Genomic DNA, 14,755 nt, shown 5'->3' on the forward strand with positions numbered 1-14,755 from the left:
CTCCCTGAGATACACACAATCTGATGTTGCCTCCGAGCTCCGTTCTCGGCAAAGAACTGAAACGGACATGCGTTCCTGTGGGGAAGCCCGCGGCTGTGCTAGGATTTCTCTGGTAGTGTGTTTTCCCTGGGCCTCAGCGTACCCACACTATCTCGTCAGGGCAACACTGCATGGGACTTCCTCTGCTAGGAGACAGCTGCTGCGTCGTTCTTTGGGCTGGGAAACCTTGCTTGGGCCAGTGCCGATGGACCAAATTCAGGCCGAAAGAAAAGAGACTAGGAAAAGGCCTTCTCTCCCCGGCTGCTTTGCCAGTCTCTTCCTAGAAGCTAAAACTCTGTCGTTGCTCCTCTGGAAGGAGAGCTGCACCGCGATGTAGTTTTTCAGAAGAAGCCTTGCGTTTGCGAGAGCAAAGCAGGACTGCATGCAATGCGGGCAAGGGGAAGGAAGGGAAGCTTCTCTCCCCCTGCCTGCTTTTGCTCAGAGGGCTGGGTGAAGTCAGGGAGCTCTCCCTTCCACCGAGAAACGTGCGGGCTGCTGTTGCCTGTGCGCCCTCTTCTTTGGAAAAGAGTCTGCAGTTGCACACTTTGCACCGTGGAAAGGCAGCGGGGTCTGCTAAGATATCTTCCCCAGGCGCTTTGCTCTCCCTGGGCCAAAGCGAGCCTTCACGATAGCTGAACGCTAACACTGCATACGCGTTCCCCTTGCAGAATGGGGCTGCCGCCAGGCAGTTCCCCAGGGGAAAACCTCCCTTCGCGAAGGGCCGTTTGGCCGAGCTCCCTGCGGGAAAGCCAAAGCAAAGGACGCTTTTCTCCTTCTAACTGCTTTCGTCAGAGGAACGGGGGAAGTCACAGCCTTCTTTCTCTCCCTGACATACACACAATCTGATGTTGCCTCCGAGCTCCGTTCTCGGCAAAGAACTGAAACGGACATGCGTTCCTGTGGGGAAGCCCACGGCTGTGCTAGGATTTCTCTGGGCAGTGTGTTTTCCCTGGGCCTCAGCGTACCCACACTATCTCGTCAGGGCAACACTGCATGGGACTTCCTCTGCTAGGAGACAGCTGCTGCGTCGTCCTTTGGGCTGGGAAACCTTGCTTGGGCCAGTGCCGATGGACCGAATTCAGGCCGAAAGAAAAGAGACTAGGAAAAGGCCTTCTCTCCCCGGCTGCTTTGCCAGTCTCTTCCTAGAAGCTAAAACTCTGTCGTTGCTCCTCTGGAAGGAGAGCTGCGCCGCGATGTAGTTTTTCAGAAGAAACCTTGCGTTTCCGAGAACAAAGCAGGACTGCATGCAATGTGGGCAAGGGGAAGGAAGGGAAGCTTCTCTCCCCCTGCCTGCTTTTGCTCAGAGGGCTGGGTGAAGGCAGGGAGCTCTCCCCTTCACCGAGAAACGTGCGGGCTGCTGTTGCCTGTGCGCTCTCTTCTTTGGAAAAGAGTCTGCAGTTGCACACTTTGCACCGTGGAAAGGCAGCGGGGTCTGCTAAGATTTCTTCCCCAGGCGCTTTGCTCTCCCTGGGCCAAAGCGAGCCTTCACGATAGCTGAACGCTAACACTGCATACGCGTTCCCCTTGCAGAATGGGGCTGCCGCCAGGCAGTTCCCCAGGGGAAAACCTCCCTTCGCGAAGGGCCGTTTGGCCGAGCTCCCTGCGGGAAAGCGAAAGCAAAGGACGCTTTTCTCCTTCTAACTGCTTTCGTCAAAGGAACGGGGGAAGTCACGGCGTTCTTTCTCTCCCTGAGATACACACAATCTGATGTTGCCTCCGAGCTCCGTTCTCGGCAAAGAACTGAAACGGACATGCGTTCCTGTGGGGAAGCCCGCGGCTGTGCTAGGATTTCTCTGGTAGTGTGTTTTCCCTGGGCCTCAGCGTACCCACACTATCTCGTCAGGGCAACACTGCATGGGACTTCCTCTGCTAGGAGACAGCTGCTGCGTCGTCCTTTGGGCTGGGAAACCTTGCTTGGGCCAGTGCCGATGGACCGAATTCAGGCCGAAAGAAAAGAGACTAGGAAAAGGCCTTCTCTCCCCGGCTGCTTTGCCAGTCTCTTCCTAGAAGCTAAAACTCTGTCGTTGCTCCTCTGGAAGGAGAGCTGCACCGCGATGTAGTTTTTCAGAAGAAGCCTTGCGTTTGCGAGAGCAAAGCAGGACAGCATGCAATGCGGGCAAGGGGAAGGAAGGGAAGCTTCTCTCCCCCTGCCTGCTTTTGCTCAGAGGGCTGGGTGAAGTCAGGGAGCTCTCCCCTTCACCTAGAAACGTGCGGGCTGCTGTTGCCTGTGCGCTCTCTTCTTTGGAAAAGAGTCTGCAGTTGCACACTTTGCACCGTGGAAAGGCAGCGGGGTCTGCTAAGATTTCTTCCCCACGCGCTTTGCTCTCCCTGGGCCAAAGCGAGCCTTCACGATAGCTGAACGCTAACACTGCATACGCGTTCCCCTTGCAGAATGGGGCTGCCGCCAGGCAGTTCCCCAGGGGAAAACCTCCCTTCGCGAAGGGCCGTTTGGCCGAGCTCCCTGCGGGGAAGCGAAAGCAAAGGACGCTTTTCTCCTTCTAACTGCTTTCGTCAGAGGAACGGGGGAAGTCACAGCCTTCTTTCTCTCCCTGACATACACACAATCTGATGTTGCCTCCGAGCTCCGTTCTCGGCAAAGAACTGAAACGGACATGCGTTCCTGTGGGGAAGCCCACGGCTGTGCTAGGATTTCTCTGGGCAGTGTGTTTTCCCTGGGCCTCAGCGTACCCACACTATCTCGTCAGGGCAACACTGCATGGGACTTCCTCTGCCAGGAGAGAGCTGCTGCGTTGTCCTTTGGGCTGGGAAACCTTGCTTTGGCCAGTACCAATGGACCAAATTCAGGCCGAAAGAAAAGAGACTAGGGAAAGGCCTTCTCTCCCCGGCTGCTTTCCCCATCTCTTCCTAGAAGCTAAAACTCTGTCGTTGCTCCTCTGGAAGGAGAGCTGCACCGCGATGTAGTTTTTCAGAAGAAGCCTTGCGTTTGCGAGAGCAAAGCAGGACTGCATGCAATGCGGGCAAGGGGAAGGAAGGGAAGCTTCTCTCCCCCTGCCTGCTTTTGCTCAGAGGGCTGGGTGAAGTCAGGGAGCTCTCCCTTCCACCGAGAAACGTGCGGGCTGCTGTTGCCTGTGCGCCCTCTTCTTTGGAAAAGAGTCTGCAGTTGCACACTTTGCACCGTGGAAAGGCAGCGGGGTCTGCTAAGATATCTTCCCCAGGCGCTTTGCTCTCCCTGGGCCAAAGCGAGCCTTCACGATAGCTGAACGCTAACACTGCATACGCGTTCCCCTTGCAGAATGGGGCTGCCGCCAGGCAGTTCCCCAGGGGAAAACCTCCCTTCGCGAAGGGCCGTTTGGCCGAGCTCCCTGCGGGAAAGCCAAAGCAAAGGACGCTTTTCTCCTTCTAACTGCTTTCGTCAGAGGAACGGGGGAAGTCACAGCCTTCTTTCTCTCCCTGACATACACACAATCTGATGTTGCCTCTGAGCTCCGTTCTCGGCAAAGAACTGAAACGGACATGCGTTCCTGTGGGGAAGCCCACGGCTGTGCTAGGATTTCTCTGGGCAGTGTGTTTTCCCTGGGCCTCAGCGTACCCACACTATCTCGTCAGGGCAACACTGCATGGGACTTCCTCTGCTAGGAGACAGCTGCTGCGTCGTCCTTTGGGCTGGGAAACCTTGCTTGGGCCAGTGCCGATGGACCGAATTCAGGCCGAAAGAAAAGAGACTAGGAAAAGGCCTTCTCTCCCCGGCTGCTTTGCCAGTCTCTTCCTAGAAGCTAAAACTCTGTCGTTGCTCCTCTGGAAGGAGAGCTGCGCCGCGATGTAGTTTTTCAGAAGAAACCTTGCGTTTCCGAGAACAAAGCAGGACTGCATGCAATGTGGGCAAGGGGAAGGAAGGGAAGCTTCTCTCCCCCTGCCTGCTTTTGCTCAGAGGGCTGGGTGAAGGCAGGGAGCTCTCCCCTTCACCGAGAAACGTGCGGGCTGCTGTTGCCTGTGCGCTCTCTTCTTTGGAAAAGAGTCTGCAGTTGCACACTTTGCACCGTGGAAAGGCAGCGGTGTCTGCTAAGATATCTTCCCCAGGCGCTTTGCTCTCCCTGGGCCAAAGCGAGCCTTCACGATAGCTGAACGCTAACACTGCATACGCGTTCCCCTTGCAGAATGGGGCTGCCGCCAGGCAGTTCCCCACGGGAAAACCTCCCTTCGCGAAGGGCCGTTTGGCCGAGCTCCCTGCGGGAAAGCGAAAGCAAAGGACGCTTTTCTCCTTCTAACTGCTTTCGTCAGAGGAACGGGGGAAGTCACGGCGTTCTTTCTCTCCCTGAGATACACACAATCTGATGTTGCCTCCGAGCTCCGTTCTCGGCAAAGAACTGAAACGGACATGCGTTCCTGTGGGGAAGCCCGCGGCTGTGCTAGGATTTCTCTGGTAGTGTGTTTTCCCTGGGCCTCAGCGTACCCACACTATCTCGTCAGGGCAACACTGCATGGGACTTCCTCTGCTAGGAGACAGCTGCTGCGTCGTTCTTTGGGCTGGGAAACCTTGCTTGGGCCAGTGCCGATGGACCAAATTCAGGCCGAAAGAAAAGAGACTAGGAAAAGGCCTTCTCTCCCCGGCTGCTTTGCCAGTCTCTTCCTAGAAGCTAAAACTCTGTCGTTGCTCCTCTGGAAGGAGAGCTGCACCGCGATGTAGTTTTTCAGAAGAAGCCTTGCGTTTGCGAGAGCAAAGCAGGACTGCATGCAATGCGGGCAAGGGGAAGGAAGGGAAGCTTCTCTCCCCCTGCCTGCTTTTGCTCAGAGGGCTGGGTGAAGTCAGGGAGCTCTCCCTTCCACCGAGAAACGTGCGGGCTGCTGTTGCCTGTGCGCCCTCTTCTTTGGAAAAGAGTCTGCAGTTGCACACTTTGCACCGTGGAAAGGCAGCGGGGTCTGCTAAGATATCTTCCCCAGGCGCTTTGCTCTCCCTGGGCCAAAGCGAGCCTTCACGATAGCTGAACGCTAACACTGCATACGCGTTCCCCTTGCAGAATGGGGCTGCCGCCAGGCAGTTCCCCAGGGGAAAACCTCCCTTCGCGAAGGGCCGTTTGGCCGAGCTCCCTGCGGGAAAGCCAAAGCAAAGGACGCTTTTCTCCTTCTAACTGCTTTCGTCAGAGGAACGGGGGAAGTCACAGCCTTCTTTCTCTCCCTGACATACACACAATCTGATGTTGCCTCCGAGCTCCGTTCTCGGCAAAGAACTGAAACGGACATGCGTTCCTGTGGGGAAGCCCACGGCTGTGCTAGGATTTCTCTGGGCAGTGTGTTTTCCCTGGGCCTCAGCGTACCCACACTATCTCGTCAGGGCAACACTGCATGGGACTTCCTCTGCTAGGAGACAGCTGCTGCGTCGTCCTTTGGGCTGGGAAACCTTGCTTGGGCCAGTGCCGATGGACCGAATTCAGGCCGAAAGAAAAGAGACTAGGAAAAGGCCTTCTCTCCCCGGCTGCTTTGCCAGTCTCTTCCTAGAAGCTAAAACTCTGTCGTTGCTCCTCTGGAAGGAGAGCTGCGCCGCGATGTAGTTTTTCAGAAGAAACCTTGCGTTTCCGAGAACAAAGCAGGACTGCATGCAATGTGGGCAAGGGGAAGGAAGGGAAGCTTCTCTCCCCCTGCCTGCTTTTGCTCAGAGGGCTGGGTGAAGGCAGGGAGCTCTCCCCTTCACCGAGAAACGTGCGGGCTGCTGTTGCCTGTGCGCTCTCTTCTTTGGAAAAGAGTCTGCAGTTGCACACTTTGCACCGTGGAAAGGCAGCGGGGTCTGCTAAGATTTCTTCCCCAGGCGCTTTGCTCTCCCTGGGCCAAAGCGAGCCTTCACGATAGCTGAACGCTAACACTGCATACGCGTTCCCCTTGCAGAATGGGGCTGCCGCCAGGCAGTTCCCCAGGGGAAAACCTCCCTTCGCGAAGGGCCGTTTGGCCGAGCTCCCTGCGGGAAAGCGAAAGCAAAGGACGCTTTTCTCCTTCTAACTGCTTTCGTCAAAGGAACGGGGGAAGTCACGGCGTTCTTTCTCTCCCTGAGATACACACAATCTGATGTTGCCTCCGAGCTCCGTTCTCGGCAAAGAACTGAAACGGACATGCGTTCCTGTGGGGAAGCCCGCGGCTGTGCTAGGATTTCTCTGGTAGTGTGTTTTCCCTGGGCCTCAGCGTACCCACACTATCTCGTCAGGGCAACACTGCATGGGACTTCCTCTGCTAGGAGACAGCTGCTGCGTCGTCCTTTGGGCTGGGAAACCTTGCTTGGGCCAGTGCCGATGGACCGAATTCAGGCCGAAAGAAAAGAGACTAGGAAAAGGCCTTCTCTCCCCGGCTGCTTTGCCAGTCTCTTCCTAGAAGCTAAAACTCTGTCGTTGCTCCTCTGGAAGGAGAGCTGCACCGCGATGTAGTTTTTCAGAAGAAGCCTTGCGTTTGCGAGAGCAAAGCAGGACAGCATGCAATGCGGGCAAGGGGAAGGAAGGGAAGCTTCTCTCCCCCTGCCTGCTTTTGCTCAGAGGGCTGGGTGAAGTCAGGGAGCTCTCCCCTTCACCTAGAAACGTGCGGGCTGCTGTTGCCTGTGCGCTCTCTTCTTTGGAAAAGAGTCTGCAGTTGCACACTTTGCACCGTGGAAAGGCAGCGGGGTCTGCTAAGATTTCTTCCCCACGCGCTTTGCTCTCCCTGGGCCAAAGCGAGCCTTCACGATAGCTGAACGCTAACACTGCATACGCGTTCCCCTTGCAGAATGGGGCTGCCGCCAGGCAGTTCCCCAGGGGAAAACCTCCCTTCGCGAAGGGCCGTTTGGCCGAGCTCCCTGCGGGGAAGCGAAAGCAAAGGACGCTTTTCTCCTTCTAACTGCTTTCGTCAGAGGAACGGGGGAAGTCACAGCCTTCTTTCTCTCCCTGACATACACACAATCTGATGTTGCCTCCGAGCTCCGTTCTCGGCAAAGAACTGAAACGGACATGCGTTCCTGTGGGGAAGCCCACGGCTGTGCTAGGATTTCTCTGGGCAGTGTGTTTTCCCTGGGCCTCAGCGTACCCACACTATCTCGTCAGGGCAACACTGCATGGGACTTCCTCTGCCAGGAGAGAGCTGCTGCGTTGTCCTTTGGGCTGGGAAACCTTGCTTTGGCCAGTACCAATGGACCAAATTCAGGCCGAAAGAAAAGAGACTAGGGAAAGGCCTTCTCTCCCCGGCTGCTTTCCCCATCTCTTCCTAGAAGCTAAAACTCTGTCGTTGCTCCTCTGGAAGGAGAGCTGCACCGCGATGTAGTTTTTCAGAAGAAGCCTTGCGTTTGCGAGAGCAAAGCAGGACTGCATGCAATGCGGGCAAGGGGAAGGAAGGGAAGCTTCTCTCCCCCTGCCTGCTTTTGCTCAGAGGGCTGGGTGAAGTCAGGGAGCTCTCCCTTCCACCGAGAAACGTGCGGGCTGCTGTTGCCTGTGCGCCCTCTTCTTTGGAAAAGAGTCTGCAGTTGCACACTTTGCACCGTGGAAAGGCAGCGGGGTCTGCTAAGATATCTTCCCCAGGCGCTTTGCTCTCCCTGGGCCAAAGCGAGCCTTCACGATAGCTGAACGCTAACACTGCATACGCGTTCCCCTTGCAGAATGGGGCTGCCGCCAGGCAGTTCCCCAGGGGAAAACCTCCCTTCGCGAAGGGCCGTTTGGCCGAGCTCCCTGCGGGAAAGCCAAAGCAAAGGACGCTTTTCTCCTTCTAACTGCTTTCGTCAGAGGAACGGGGGAAGTCACAGCCTTCTTTCTCTCCCTGACATACACACAATCTGATGTTGCCTCTGAGCTCCGTTCTCGGCAAAGAACTGAAACGGACATGCGTTCCTGTGGGGAAGCCCACGGCTGTGCTAGGATTTCTCTGGGCAGTGTGTTTTCCCTGGGCCTCAGCGTACCCACACTATCTCGTCAGGGCAACACTGCATGGGACTTCCTCTGCTAGGAGACAGCTGCTGCGTCGTCCTTTGGGCTGGGAAACCTTGCTTGGGCCAGTGCCGATGGACCGAATTCAGGCCGAAAGAAAAGAGACTAGGAAAAGGCCTTCTCTCCCCGGCTGCTTTGCCAGTCTCTTCCTAGAAGCTAAAACTCTGTCGTTGCTCCTCTGGAAGGAGAGCTGCGCCGCGATGTAGTTTTTCAGAAGAAACCTTGCGTTTCCGAGAACAAAGCAGGACTGCATGCAATGTGGGCAAGGGGAAGGAAGGGAAGCTTCTCTCCCCCTGCCTGCTTTTGCTCAGAGGGCTGGGTGAAGGCAGGGAGCTCTCCCCTTCACCGAGAAACGTGCGGGCTGCTGTTGCCTGTGCGCTCTCTTCTTTGGAAAAGAGTCTGCAGTTGCACACTTTGCACCGTGGAAAGGCAGCGGTGTCTGCTAAGATATCTTCCCCAGGCGCTTTGCTCTCCCTGGGCCAAAGCGAGCCTTCACGATAGCTGAACGCTAACACTGCATACGCGTTCCCCTTGCAGAATGGGGCTGCCGCCAGGCAGTTCCCCACGGGAAAACCTCCCTTCGCGAAGGGCCGTTTGGCCGAGCTCCCTGCGGGAAAGCGAAAGCAAAGGACGCTTTTCTCCTTCTAACTGCTTTCGTCAGAGGAACGGGGGAAGTCACGGCGTTCTTTCTCTCCCTGAGATACACACAATCTGATGTTGCCTCCGAGCTCCGTTCTCGGCAAAGAACTGAAACGGACATGCGTTCCTGTGGGGAAGCCCGCGGCTGTACTAGGATTTCTCTGGTAGTGTGTTTTCCCTGGGCCTCAGCGTACCCACACTATCTCGTCAGGGCAACACTGCATGGGACTTCCTCTGCCAGGAGAGAGCTGCTGCGTTATTCTTTGGGCTGGGAAACCTTGCTTGGGCCAGTGGCAATGGACCGAATTCAGGCCGAAAGAAAAGAGACTAGGAAAAGGCCTTCTCTCCCCGGCTACTTTCCCAGTCTCTTCCTAGAAGCTAAAACTCTGTCGTTGCTCCTCCGAAAGGAGAACTGCACCGCGATGTAGTTTTTCAGAAGAAGCCTTGCGTTTGCGAGAGCAAAGGAGCACTGCAGGCAATGCGGGCAAGGGGAAGGAAGGGAAGCTTCTCTCCCCCTGCCTGCTTTTGCTCAGAGGGCTGGGTGAAGTCAGGGAGTTCTCCCTTCCACCGAGAAACGTGCGGGCTGCTGTTGCCTGTGCGCCCTATTCTTTGGAAGAGTCTGCAGTTGCACACTTTGCACCGTGGAAAGGCAGCGGGGTCTGCTAAGATTTCTTCCCCAGGCGCTTTGCTCTCCCTGGGCCAAAGCGAGCCTTCACGATAGCTGAACGCTAACACTGCATACGCGTTGTCCTTGAAGAATGGGGCTGCCGCCAGGCAGTTCCCCGGGGAAAAACGTCCCTTCGCGAAGGGCCGTTTGGCCGAGCTCCCTGCGGGAAAGCGAAAGCAAAGGACGCTTTTCTCCTTCTAACTGCTTTCGTCAAAGGAACGGGGGAAGTCACGGCGTTCTTTCTCTCCCTGAGATACACACAATCTGATGTTGCCTCCGAGCTCCGTTCTCGGCAAAGAACTGAAACGGACATGCGTTCCTGTGGGGAAGCCCGCGGCTGTGCTAGGATTTCTCTGGTAGTGTGTTTTCCCTGGGCCTCAGCGTACCCACACTATCTCGTCAGGGCAACACTGCATGGGACTTCCTCTGCTAGGAGACAGCTGCTGCGTCGTCCTTTGGGCTGGGAAACCTTGCTTGGGCCAGTGCCGATGGACCGAATTCAGGCCGAAAGAAAAGAGACTAGGAAAAGGCCTTCTCTCCCCGGCTGCTTTGCCAGTCTCTTCCTAGAAGCTAAAACTCTGTCGTTGCTCCTCTGGAAGGAGAGCTGCACCGCGATGTAGTTTTTCAGAAGAAGCCTTGCGTTTGCGAGAGCAAAGCAGGACAGCATGCAATGCGGGCAAGGGGAAGGAAGGGAAGCTTCTCTCCCCCTGCCTGCTTTTGCTCAGAGGGCTGGGTGAAGTCAGGGAGCTCTCCCCTTCACCTAGAAACGTGCGGGCTGCTGTTGCCTGTGCGCTCTCTTCTTTGGAAAAGAGTCTGCAGTTGCACACTTTGCACCGTGGAAAGGCAGCGGGGTCTGCTAAGATTTCTTCCCCACGCGCTTTGCTCTCCCTGGGCCAAAGCGAGCCTTCACGATAGCTGAACGCTAACACTGCATACGCGTTCCCCTTGCAGAATGGGGCTGCCGCCAGGCAGTTCCCCAGGGGAAAACCTCCCTTCGCGAAGGGCCGTTTGGCCGAGCTCCCTGCGGGGAAGCGAAAGCAAAGGACGCTTTTCTCCTTCTAACTGCTTTCGTCAGAGGAACGGGGGAAGTCACAGCCTTCTTTCTCTCCCTGACATACACACAATCTGATGTTGCCTCCGAGCTCCGTTCTCGGCAAAGAACTGAAACGGACATGCGTTCCTGTGGGGAAGCCCACGGCTGTGCTAGGATTTCTCTGGGCAGTGTGTTTTCCCTGGGCCTCAGCGTACCCACACTATCTCGTCAGGGCAACACTGCATGGGACTTCCTCTGCCAGGAGAGAGCTGCTGCGTTGTCCTTTGGGCTGGGAAACCTTGCTTTGGCCAGTACCAATGGACCAAATTCAGGCCGAAAGAAAAGAGACTAGGGAAAGGCCTTCTCTCCCCGGCTGCTTTCCCCATCTCTTCCTAGAAGCTAAAACTCTGTCGTTGCTCCTCTGGAAGGAGAGCTGCACCGCGATGTAGTTTTTCAGAAGAAGCCTTGCGTTTGCGAGAGCAAAGCAGGACTGCATGCAATGCGGGCAAGGGGAAGGAAGGGAAGCTTCTCTCCCCCTGCCTGCTTTTGCTCAGAGGGCTGGGTGAAGTCAGGGAGCTCTCCCTTCCACCGAGAAACGTGCGGGCTGCTGTTGCCTGTGCGCCCTCTTCTTTGGAAAAGAGTCTGCAGTTGCACACTTTGCACCGTGGAAAGGCAGCGGGGTCTGCTAAGATATCTTCCCCAGGCGCTTTGCTCTCCCTGGGCCAAAGCGAGCCTTCACGATAGCTGAACGCTAACACTGCATACGCGTTCCCCTTGCAGAATGGGGCTGCCGCCAGGCAGTTCCCCAGGGGAAAACCTCCCTTCGCGAAGGGCCGTTTGGCCGAGCTCCCTGCGGGAAAGCCAAAGCAAAGGACGCTTTTCTCCTTCTAACTGCTTTCGTCAGAGGAACGGGGGAAGTCACAGCCTTCTTTCTCTCCCTGACATACACACAATCTGATGTTGCCTCTGAGCTCCGTTCTCGGCAAAGAACTGAAACGGACATGCGTTCCTGTGGGGAAGCCCACGGCTGTGCTAGGATTTCTCTGGGCAGTGTGTTTTCCCTGGGCCTCAGCGTACCCACACTATCTCGTCAGGGCAACACTGCATGGGACTTCCTCTGCTAGGAGACAGCTGCTGCGTCGTCCTTTGGGCTGGGAAACCTTGCTTGGGCCAGTGCCGATGGACCGAATTCAGGCCGAAAGAAAAGAGACTAGGAAAAGGCCTTCTCTCCCCGGCTGCTTTGCCAGTCTCTTCCTAGAAGCTAAAACTCTGTCGTTGCTCCTCTGGAAGGAGAGCTGCGCCGCGATGTAGTTTTTCAGAAGAAACCTTGCGTTTCCGAGAACAAAGCAGGACTGCATGCAATGTGGGCAAGGGGAAGGAAGGGAAGCTTCTCTCCCCCTGCCTGCTTTTGCTCAGAGGGCTGGGTGAAGGCAGGGAGCTCTCCCCTTCACCGAGAAACGTGCGGGCTGCTGTTGCCTGTGCGCTCTCTTCTTTGGAAAAGAGTCTGCAGTTGCACACTTTGCACCGTGGAAAGGCAGCGGTGTCTGCTAAGATATCTTCCCCAGGCGCTTTGCTCTCCCTGGGCCAAAGCGAGCCTTCACGATAGCTGAACGCTAACACTGCATACGCGTTCCCCTTGCAGAATGGGGCTGCCGCCAGGCAGTTCCCCACGGGAAAACCTCCCTTCGCGAAGGGCCGTTTGGCCGAGCTCCCTGCGGGAAAGCGAAAGCAAAGGACGCTTTTCTCCTTCTAACTGCTTTCGTCAGAGGAACGGGGGAAGTCACGGCGTTCTTTCTCTCCCTGAGATACACACAATCTGATGTTGCCTCCGAGCTCCGTTCTCGGCAAAGAACTGAAACGGACATGCGTTCCTGTGGGGAAGCCCGCGGCTGTACTAGGATTTCTCTGGTAGTGTGTTTTCCCTGGGCCTCAGCGTACCCACACTATCTCGTCAGGGCAACACTGCATGGGACTTCCTCTGCCAGGAGAGAGCTGCTGCGTTATTCTTTGGGCTGGGAAACCTTGCTTGGGCCAGTGGCAATGGACCGAATTCAGGCCGAAAGAAAAGAGACTAGGAAAAGGCCTTCTCTCCCCGGCTACTTTCCCAGTCTCTTCCTAGAAGCTAAAACTCTGTCGTTGCTCCTCCGAAAGGAGAACTGCACCGCGATGTAGTTTTTCAGAAGAAGCCTTGCGTTTGCGAGAGCAAAGGAGCACTGCAGGCAATGCGGGCAAGGGGAAGGAAGGGAAGCTTCTCTCCCCCTGCCTGCTTTTGCTCAGAGGGCTGGGTGAAGTCAGGGAGTTCTCCCTTCCACCGAGAAACGTGCGGGCTGCTGTTGCCTGTGCGCCCTATTCTTTGGAAGAGTCTGCAGTTGCACACTTTGCACCGTGGAAAGGCAGCGGGGTCTGCTAAGATTTCTTCCCCAGGCGCTTTGCTCTCCCTGGGCCAAAGCGAGCCTTCACGATAGCTGAACGCTAACACTGCATACGCGTTCCCCTTGCAGAATGGGGCTGCCGCCAGGCAGTTCCCCAGGGGAAAACCTCCCTTCGCGAAGGGCCGTTTGGCCGAGCTCCCTGCGGGAAAGCCAAAGCAAAGGACGCTTTTCTCCTTCTAACTGCTTTCGTCAGAGGAACGGGGGAAGTCACAGCCTTCTTTCTCTCCCTGACATACACACAATCTGATGTTGCCTCCGAGCTCCGTTCTCGGCAAAGAACTGAAACGGACATGCGTTCCTGTGGGGAAGCCCACGGCTGTGCTAGGATTTCTCTGGGCAGTGTGTTTTCCCTGGGCCTCAGCGTACCCACACTATCTCGTCAGGGCAACACTGCATGGGACTTCCTCTGCTAGGAGACAGCTGCTGCGTCGTCCTTTGGGCTGGGAAACCTTGCTTGGGCCAGTGCCGATGGACCGAATTCAGGCCGAAAGAAAAGAGACTAGGAAAAGGCCTTCTCTCCCCGGCTGCTTTGCCAGTCTCTTCCTAGAAGCTAAAACTCTGTCGTTGCTCCTCTGGAAGGAGAGCTGCGCCGCGATGTAGTTTTTCAGAAGAAACCTTGCGTTTCCGAGAACAAAGCAGGACTGCATGCAATGCGGGCAAGGGGAAGGAAGGGAAGCTTCTCTCCCCCTGCCTGCTTTTGCTCAGAGGGCTGGGTGAAGTCAGGGAGCTCTCCCCTTCACCGAGAAACGTGCGGGCTGCTGTTGCCTGTGCGCTCTCTTCTTTGGAAAAGAGTCTGCAGTTGCACACTTTGCACCGTGGAAAGGCAGCGGGGTCTGCTAAGATTTCTTCCCCAGGCGCTTTGCTCTCCCTGGGCCAAAGCGAGCCTTCACGATAGCTGAACGCTAACACTGCATACGCGTTCCCCTTGCAGAATGGGGCTGCCACCAGGCAGTTCCCCAGGGGAAAACCTCCCTTCGCGAAGGGCCGTTTGGCCGAGCTCCCTGCGGGAAAGCCAAAGCAAAGGACGCTTTTCTCCTTCTAACTGCTTTCGTCAGAGGAACGGGGGAAGTCACAGCCTTCTTTCTCTCCCTGACATACACACAATCTGATGTTGCCTCTGAGCTCCGTTCTCGGCAAAGAACTGAAACGGACATGCGTTCCTGTGGGGAAGCCCACGGCTGTGCTAGGATTTCTCTGGGCAGTGTGTTTTCCCTGGGCCTCAGCGTACCCACACTATCTCGTCAGGGCAACACTGCATGGGACTTCCTCTGCTAGGAGACAGCTGCTGCGTCGTCCTTTGGGCTGGGAAACCTTGCTTGGGCCAGTGCCGATGGACCGAATTCAGGCCGAAAGAAAAGAGACTAGGAAAAGGCCTTCTCTCCCCGGCTGCTTTGCCAGTCTCTTCCTAGAAGCTAAAACTCTGTCGTTGCTCCTCTGGAAGGAGAGCTGCGCCGCGATGTAGTTTTTCAGAAGAAACCTTGCGTTTCCGAGAACAAAGCAGGACTGCATGCAATGTGGGCAAGGGGAAGGAAGGGAAGCTTCTCTCCCCCTGCCTGCTTTTGCTCAGAGGGCTGGGTGAAGGCAGGGAGCTCTCCCCTTCACCGAGAAACGTGCGGGCTGCTGTTGCCTGTGCGCTCTCTTCTTTGGAAAAGAGTCTGCAGTTGCACACTTTGCACCGTGGAAAGGCAGCGGGGTCTGCTAAGATTTCTTCCCCAGGCGCTTTGCTCTCCCTGGGCCAAAGCGAGCCTTCACGATAGCTGAACGCTAACACTGCATACGCGTTCCCCTTGCAGAATGGGGCTGCCGCCAGGCAGTTCCCCAGGGGAAAACCTCCCTTCGCGAAGGGCCGTTTGGCCGAGCTCCCTGCGGGAAAGCCAAAGCAAAGGACGCTTTTCTCCTTCTAACTGCTTTCGTCAGAGGAACGGGGGAAGTCACGGCGTTCTTTCTCTCCCTGAGATACACACAATCTGATGTTGCCTCCGAGCTCCGTTCTCGGCAAAGAACTGAAACGGACATGCGTTCCTGTGGGGAAGCCCGCGGCTGTGCTAGGATTTCTCTG

Source organism: Elephas maximus, chromosome 22 (genome assembly GCF_024166365.1).
Source record: "Elephas maximus indicus isolate mEleMax1 chromosome 22, mEleMax1 primary haplotype, whole genome shotgun sequence".
Taxonomy (NCBI): Eukaryota; Metazoa; Chordata; class Mammalia; order Proboscidea; family Elephantidae; genus Elephas; species Elephas maximus.